We start from the raw sequence: 9,330 nt of genomic DNA on the forward strand, positions 1-9,330 counted from the left end.
CCATTGTTATGTAACTCAGTTGTATTGGCAGGAAGGCTGCTCTTGTTTCCTCTCTCATAGCTCCTCAGAGATCCCTCCTCCATCCTCGCTCATAGCTCCTCAGAGATCCCTCCTCCATCCTCGCTCATAGCTCCTCAGAGATCCCTCCTCCATCCTCGCTCCTCAGAGATCCATCCTCCATCCTCGCTCATATCTCCTCAGAGATCCCTCCATCCTCGCTGATAACTCCTCAGAGATCCATCCTCCATCCTCGCTCATAGCTCCTCAGAGATCCCTCCTCCATCCTTCATCCTTGATCCTCAGCACAAGAATAAGAGCTGTAAGACAGCCTTCACGAAAGAGGGCTCAAACGACTTCTGGTTCAAGCGAGGAGCTATCAAATCAGCTCCGTTTTTCTTAATGTAAATAGTTCTATATATGCGTTATTTGTTTCTGTATTTATTGTTTGTTTCTTTCATATTAACGTTTAATATGTATATATATGATGCACCAACAACAAAGGCAAATTCCTTGTAAGTGCTTTATTTACTTGGCAATAAATCCTTTTCTGATTCTGAATCTGCAATAAGAGTCTTGGAATTCACCTCTTATTTCCCTCCTATCAAAAGACATTGTCAGCCTCCAGACAGCACTTTGTAACTTCCATCACAGCTGAGCAGCTAAACCACACAAAGGGCGAAGGACATGCAAAAAGTGGGCCTCTATCACAAGCAGCACAGACTGTACCTGCAATGGTACAACTGAGACACGTTGTTCTCTCACACTCTTTGCCTCTTTTGACCTCTGAGCTTTTCTTTACCCGCAACTCTTCAATCCAACTTCAAATTTATCTTCCCGCCCTTCACCTCTTACATCTCAGCGAATGCCATCACACTGACAGCAAAAAAACACTGGAGGCGCTCAATCAACCCTCAGCTGACCCTCTGCTTTCAGCCACTACAAACGCTGTTTTGTTTGATCGATTCCAGCTTTTTGTACAAAAAGCAGATGAAACAGATAACAGAGAAGGTCTGATTCAAGTTTATTAACTTATTTCTAATTTGCCTTTTCAAATAATACTAGGGCTGCAACTGTTACGGTTATTTTCTCAATTAATCGATTTATTTGTTGGTCTATGAACAGTCAGAAAACCATTCAAAAATGCCAATCACAATTTCCCACAGCCTGAAAAGGATTTCCTCTTGTTTTGTGCGACTTTAGAGTCCAAAATGAAGCAGCAAAGTCTGGAATAATCAAACATTTGAACAAAAATGACATTTGATTCTGTAAATAGTTGCAGAGTTAGCTAACCAATTGGGTAATCGTTGCAGCTCTACATAATACCAAGGAACAATTGTCTGCACATTGTGTGAACCAACTGTTTTAATTAGGTTAAGGTTGCAATCAAATACTGATGCAGAAAGGATTCAACCAATGATTCTTTTCTTGATTCTATAAAATGTCAAGACACACTGGATAAAAGAGTCTAAGGTGAAGTCTTTATATCTCTTATTTAGTCTGACCAACAGCCCAAAAACCTAAATATATTCAGTTTACAATAATTAAAAAAAAAAAACAGAAAAAGCTAATTCCCATTTTAAGGAAACTCAAATCCGCAAATGTTTTGCTTTCTGGCTTAAAAAAGGACTGAGACGTATCTAAATAAATGCAGATTAAATTTATGTTGAGGATCGCCTTCGGGCTGGGTATCAAACCTCTTTTTTAATTTTGTGTACACTCATCTTTTGATCAGAAAGTTCCTGATTCAAATCAATTGTAGAAGTTTGTTTAGGCAAAGTTATTTCGTGGTAACTGTTATGTCCCACTGTTGGAATCCTCTAAAGTGAAATAAAGTCACACTTTACACCGTTTGGCTGTCATTTTAACCGTGTTTAAGCCAGCTACTAGCTAACGGTAGGCTAACGTTACCTGCTGTCAAGTGTCACGTGCAGCGATGCTTCTGTTGCCTCTAACGTCTGTTTCGGAGCATCAGAGAGCAGCGCAGACATTTAAGTGGCACCGAAATGAGGCACTGAAATCTGCGTTGCTATTCGGTCCGGTAGATACCGGTCGTTAAGGCCCCAGTGCCATATTAGCACCAGGTTTCGGTGCCCAACCCTATTTGTTAATAAAAAAAATTGTTGCACACTCAGGGTTCAACAATAAGGTTGCCTAATGGCCCGGGGCAAGTAAAACGCCACATCGGGCAAGTAAACATAACAACCCAGTTGCCTGTTTGGGAATCTTCGTATGATAAAGGACGTTGTCGTTCTCTTGCCCCCGTCGGTGAATGCTTGTTGAATGATTTGATTTGAATGTGCAGTCGGCCAATCAAGATTTAAGTGGGTGATTCTGACGCATTTCTTCCGCTTTTGATGCTTTTTGAGGCTTTTAAAAAGGTTTTTTTTCCTGACATTTGATGCTTTTTTCTGCAGTTCTTTTAGGCACTTCTGACGTTTCTTTGAAGATTATTTTCTGGGCTTAAATGCCTTTAATTGATAGGACAGCTGTAGACAGGAAAGGGGGTTAGAGAGTGGGGACGACATGCAGCAAAGGGCCTCGGGTTGGACTCGAACCCCAGACCGCTGCTGTAAGGACTGAGCCTTGGTACATGGGGCGCACGATCTACCGGTTGAGCTACATATACATTTTTTTAAACCCTTTTTTTCAAAGTTTGCTCCGAAAAAAACTTGGAAAGGGTTAGGGTATAAACTGACTTCGGGCAAGTAAAAACCTTTCATCACTTGCCCGACTGGACAAGTGGAAAAAAAAAAAAACTTTATGTTGAACCCTGACAATATAGCTTTAAATGAAATCAACTTGAAACAACCAAATAAAAAGGATGATGTTTTAATGGAACCACTTCATCATAATTTCATGCCTGAACTGCTGTGATACAGTGAAGTCAAACAGACTTTACAGTGTAACTGTTTTAAAGTAATCATCATAAGACACTTCGAACTTACGTTTTATAATTAAAACACTTAACACTAATTCAAAAACACGCTGAAGTCTCTACAGATTAGTTTAATGCTGCTGATTACAATAGGAGCCAAACAGCTATAATCAAATTCAATTAAACTAATAATCAATTCAAGTCAAGAGAAATCAGCTATTCATTGTTAAGTACGTATGAATTGCTGGAGGGGAAGAGAGGCTGGCAAATAGTCAGGAAAGATGATTAAATACTCCCTCCGCTACTTAATCAAAAAACAAATAAATACACTTTACATAATTTATTAGCTGCCAGTCTGACCACCGTGTAAATGAATCAATCAAGGTTCAGTGAATCCTTTATGATACCCGCGGGGCGCCCGGGTAGCTCAGTTGGTGGTTTACTCCTCGATGCAGCGGCCGTGGGTTCGACTCTGACCTGCGGCCCTTTGCTGCATGTCGTTCCCCCCTCTCTCTCTCCCCTTTCATGTCTTCAGCTGTCCTGACAAAATGAAGGCATAAAATGCCCCAAACAAATCTTTAAAAATTATTTTTTTCTTAAATAAATAAATGACACCCGCTGCTCGGTGGTGGTAACAATATTTTTTCTATTTTTTTTATGAATTTTTTTTTTTTAAACTTCTCTGATTGCTAAATCAGAGAAGTGAATATTTTGCTAAATGTGAATATTTTCTAGTTTCTTGCTAAATGTGAACATGTTCTAGTTTCTTCTCTCCTCTGGGACAGTAAACTGAATATCTTTGAGTTGTGGACAGAATAAGACATTTGAGGACGTCATCTTGGGCTTTTGGGAAACACTGATCCACATTTGTCACAATTTTCTGACACTTTATAGACCAAACAACTAATCTTTTAATGGAGAAAATAATCAACAGGTTCATTAAGAATGAAAGTAATCGTTTCGCCGCCCTACAGAAAACTGAAACTATTTTGATAACTGATTTATTTCATGGTGTCATTTCATGGTTCCATAATCCAGAAGTGTTACATACATATTTTTACTCGTAACAAAGTATTTTATAGTGTGGTATAAGTACTTTTACATAAGTAAAGCTGATACTTCCTCCAACACTGCCTATGCTTGAGTAAATGGCAGGTCATCAACGATGACTGGAAGGTAAAATTTGGATATATTTTTTTTTAATGGTTTGAAGATAATAACTTTCATGAAGGGAGGATTTATTACATGATCGTTGTATAAGACTGGGTGTGTTCAGGTGCATTCTGGGCGTATTCCTATCTTGAGGCAGCGGGAAGTGATCGCGCCATCGACCAACAAAAACCTGGTCTAAAGTCAATAACGCAGCATTTCATTGTTATTTTAACAGCAAATTAGTAAAATGCGCCTAGGCTCGTGCACAGCGCGCCTACTGGTGCAGGGACGCGTAGCAGCACACAAACATACAAAAAATTAAAAATAACATTATTACAATGCGAAATAGTATTACGATATGATCTGCTCCCGCGCTTTCACTTCACGCACGAGCAGATCAGTTTCTTCTCCTGAAAATCTCTCCTTCTTGCTCAGCAGATCCTCCATCATAACAGCAATGCTCCAAGGTCCAAACGCACCTGGCTTTTAAAGGGAATGGGAGATGATCTCTGATTGGTTTTTTGCATGTAACGGCCAAAACACACCTATGATTAATTAAGACACTAAGTACAACCCTTTTGAACCATGCGCCCGGCGCACGGAGCCTTTTTTCCACCGTCAAACTAGCAAAAGTGGTTTTGGACACGCCCTAAACGCACCTGCGCCATGCGTTTCACGCCGTGCGCTTAGATCGTTGAAATAGGGCCCTATAGACACTGTGAAGAAAAGATAAATTAAAAGGTCTGAAGGGCCTATTATATGTTGCTGTTGTTGTGGAAAGTAACTTTGTACATTTACTCAAGTCTATTTTCGAGCTACTTGTAATTTACTTGAGTATTTCCAGGCATTTTCTGCTACTTTCTACTTCTACTCCACTACATCTCAGAGGGAAATATTGTACATTTCACTGCACTACATTTATCTGACTGCTTTAGCTACTTTGCAGATTCAGATTAATAACAAAATATAATCAATACATAAACTACGATGTATTATTATAGATAAAAGGTTAAAATTATTTATTGATCCCTGGTGGGAAATTCAGAAACTACCCAACAGTATTTCAAGTAAGGTTGGGTGAGAAAAACGATGATTTTGCACATTACATTTTGTAAGTAAACGTCTATTTTATCTTGTGTTCCCAAGGGGAATTCAAAAAGTTCATAAAAAGTACAAGTATAAAAGGGAAATATCACAGTTCAAGGTGTTTTCACGGTTGAATTTTTTAACTGTTTCACAGTTTTTTTAAGTTCAATAAACGCAACATCTTTCCAAAAGTCAGTAACCGTGTTAAATAATCCTGATTTGACCAAAATAATTGTGATTAGGATGTTTTCCATAATAGAGCAGCCCTAATATAGTTACAGATCAATAAGGTGCACACAGGACACGTCCTACAGAAAACCCAAAAACATCTGGATGTTTCAAACATCAGCAGTCTCAGACTGTAGCTGTCAGTCTTTTTAATCACCATCTTCATTTAAGACTTCTATGCCTTTTCATATGAGCACTGAGCCGAAATAACTACGCCAGCCTGGCTTCCAGCCAAGACAACATGTTATTGTACCCATGATACATTCAGGAAGTCATGTCCAAAAGGGGAAAAAACAGGCTCTGGCTACCTCATAAAATACATCGCAATACAACAACAACTCATGCATAATAAAGCAACTGTTGTGTGAAGCATCCAGGGTGTCAAATCAGCTTTTGTTAAGTGGAACAAGCAGAATTTCCTTTCCTAGGATTTGGTTTTCTGTGTTGAAAATCATGCAAATAATATCTGAATGCCAAATGCTCCTGCAACCATAAAAACAAAAACATGCTGCTCAAATTTGCAGCAGTGCAAAGCAGAACAAAGCATTTCAGCAGTGTACATGCTGTGGAGGAGTGCAGCCTCCCTCTATCTATCTCTCTGTCTCTGTGTTATCAATTACTAAAAAAGATAATAGCAAATGTTTCGATTCACCTACCTGAGCTGAGCTGGTTAAAAAAAAATTTTGCAGCTCACCGCAAAACGCAAGTATAATTGGGAAATAGTGCTTATAATAAATGTAATATTTAGGTGATAATGCAGTGTTATAGCCTCATGTTTGAAGTATCTGTCTTGTCAGTGCCAGTGACTGGTAACAAGAGCTGTGTGGAGGGTCTTTAACACGCTGCTGCTGCTGCTGCTGCTGCTGCTGCGCCGAAGGCACCGTTAGCTCCCAACGGCTACTTAGTTAGCTTGTTTTACGTAGCCCTTAGCGTGTTTTACGTTACATTGACTGAACGGTTAGCTACATGATATCGCAAACAGATAGCTTGAAAATGAATGACGGTAACCGAAGCTTACCTTTTGCCTGCTCCGGCTGCCAGACGAACGATGAAGAGCCGCTTGGTTGTAGACGGTTAGCTCAGCGGCTAGCTCAACGGCTAGCTAGCTAGTGTCGCAGTCCAACGGCTAACAAGACAAGACAAGGCTGCTTGATTACCGTGTTGTCGAGCGTATTGATAATATATTTTTCTTTTACTTATCACACCCCAGACTGCTGGGGAGTAAGTAAACTATAAATAATAAGTATAATGATGCTACTCTTGTGTGTTGTAAACTCCACCCATAAGCTGTAACTGATAAGAAAAAAGCTTGTTGCGGTCTGTGCTTGGCTTGGGGCAGGACATAACCTGGCAGCTCGGCAATACCTTCCTCATTGCACAATGACCCTCTTTAATATATTCATGAGATCACAAGGCTAAATGTCTCCCACAGAGAAAGGCATTTTCCTGTCCCTCCTCCTCCTACAAGGCAAGGCAGACTGACTGCAGACCAGAGCAGCAGATCATTTTAGAGAGGAGGGGAGGAGGAGGAGAAGGGAGGGGACATGATCACAATCGGAATCTGCTTTAATGGCCAAGTAAGTGTGAATACTTGCAGGGAATTTGGCTACTTTACTTGGCTACACATAATTATACATGGCTAAAACAAGGGAAGGGTGTAGGTTTTGTTTCAACATTGGAGGGGTGAAAGGGGGGTGTCTGTGGGTCCTACTCCCGTCAACATTTTAAGGGTCCAACACTTAATTTCCTGCATTCTGGTGAATATTTATGCATCAATTTATGGTGCAAATGTCTTTATTTATGTAAAGGAAAGTATTGTTCTCCTGTATTGTTCAAAACTTTCTGCATATTCACAACATCACACAAGAGGGGGAGTGGGTTGTCTCTCATATATTTTAAAGGGGACAAATCTACCTCTTCTAAATATTGGGGGGGACAAAAACCCCTGCATCCCCCCTAAATCTACGCCTATGGGCTAAAAACAAGGACAACAAAACTGAACAAGCAAAACGTAAACATTTGACTGCTATGTACAGATATAAGTTTGGATGTACAATGTTTATACATGCATTAATACCTGTGTAAATACACAGTGTTTTCCCTAGGTTTGTGGAAATCTTAAGGCTGATTTATGCTTCAGCGTCGAATCGACTGCGTACACCCGCAGACCCCTCTGCGTCACCACGAACCCCCCTCCAAGCCCTTTGCCGTAGCTCGACGTGCACCTCCAAAAATTTGTAACTTTGCGTCGAGGCGACGCAGACCGCAAGGACTGTGATTGGTCAACTCGTCCTGTGTGTTGATAGTCGGTGTTTCAAGCAGCCTACTGTGGGGAGTAGCAACATGCTAGTTCACTGACATACGCTTTGCAAATAAACTCAGACATATTTTGGTTACAATGACGGCGTTATCTGTTTGTAAAGTGTCTATATGTCAGTAACGTTTTGAAATTAGCACTTCGCCAGCTAGCAGTACTTTGTGGGCAGTTGTGCTAAAGTTTTCTTGCTAACATAACATAAACTGGCTGGCAGACACCTCGCAAATAACCTCAGACTTATTTTCTGGTTACAGTAACTAGGTCAATGGATTTTACTGGGTCTATTTCTTGATACTTTTTACAAAATCTAAGCAAGAAAAGGCCAAACAAATAATATTAATATTTTAGCACGACAGTCTATGGGGTTTGCCATTCTGAGTTCCGTTTCGGTGGTGAGCGACACAGACACAGGCGACACCCCCTGGCGTTATGGCGGTGAAATACACCGCGATGCAAAGCAACCCCGACGCAGAACTCTGAAAGGGTCACGACGCTGTAGGAGCGATGGCGTAGCTACGGCGTGGAGTTGACGCAGAAGCATAAAAAAGCCTTTAGGTGCACGTATTTGCCCCGGGGTTAACGGGTCCTCCCTCAAGAAAAGGTCACGTTTTCACGTTTTTTTTTGGACCATTATTATTACCATATCTGTGTCTAAACATTGTTAAAAGCTAGAGCAGATAATAAATAAAATAACACTCAAAAAGCTTAAAGACAAAACTTGCTTAAGAAGTCCACTGGGGACCAACTACAGTCATTAGATCTGAGAAAAGTCATTTAGTTAGTTTTGATTCTTACATTGTTTTTTACATTTATTAAGCTTACGTGGTACCCAAAACGAACATGGGTGCTGCACCTAAACCTAATTTTTGGGAAAACCTCAGTATACTCATGTAAACAAACAGCTGTGAGGATTGTAAACAGTAAGACAACAGGGCAATACAAAAGGAAAGGAAATTAATAATGTAACCGGTTGCTTATATATCTGAGGTAGGTGGAAGGGCTGGGTTAAATTAATCGCTTCTCAAATTAAAATGTTTGAGTAATCTGATATTGATTTAAAAAATCCCGAAATCGATCTTTAATATGTTAATATGTTAATGTAATGTTAGTCCTTTTAAGTATAAAAAAACGTTAAACAAGCCTTTTGGAGGTCAGTTCTTAATGTAAACATTAACCAAATAATATTTGAGGGTGTCCTCCTTGGCTACTAGGAAATGTGTAGACGGGGTCTAGATGATATATCGATGTCAGTATTATATCCATATATGGCCCAGTCCTACTAGTCGGTGGATATGACAGCACATGCAGTGTATAATATTTGACATGTTTAAATTATGCGTTGAAAGATGGATGCTGGGTGTTAAAGGGTTCAATCACGGAGAATGACGTCACCCGTGCGTGGTCACGTATGTATGATCCATGAGTGTAAACTGGTCTGTGATTTCCCCTGCGTGTATGTGTCACTGTGACCTTCTATAATTCATGAGATCACAGGGCTAAATGTTTCCCACAGAGGAAGGTATCTTCCTGTCGCTTCCAGTCGACTGACTGACTGACTGCAGACCAGAGCAGCAGATCATTTCAGAGAAGAGAGAGAGGAGGGTGGAGGTGGAGGAGGTGACGGAGGGGAGATCATGGAGAATGACGTCACCCGTGCATGATCACGTACGTA

General features: G+C 40.4%; 1 protein-coding gene across 8 annotated transcripts in view; it reads right to left on the reverse strand.

Annotated features, from left to right (window-relative positions):
- The window catches only part of zmiz2 (zinc finger, MIZ-type containing 2), a 37,052-nt gene extending 30,244 nt beyond the window's left edge, over nucleotides 1-6,808 (reverse strand). For 2 of the 8 annotated variants that reach the window (XR_013503191.1, XM_078271011.1), the window contains exon 1: nucleotides 6,360-6,808. The gene's annotated coding sequence lies outside the window, so the exon portion shown is untranslated. Of the gene's footprint in view, nucleotide 1; nucleotides 110-5,997; nucleotides 6,122-6,359 lie in introns of those variants that run through there. The other 6 variants (XM_078271010.1, XM_078271007.1, XM_078271013.1 and 3 more) reach the window with 4 other exon arrangements.
- Nucleotides 6,809-9,330: the final 2,522 nt, after the last annotated feature.

The sequence above is a fragment of the Sander vitreus genome, chromosome 16 (genome assembly GCF_031162955.1).
Source record: "Sander vitreus isolate 19-12246 chromosome 16, sanVit1, whole genome shotgun sequence".
NCBI classification, from domain to species: domain Eukaryota; kingdom Metazoa; phylum Chordata; class Actinopteri; order Perciformes; family Percidae; genus Sander; species Sander vitreus.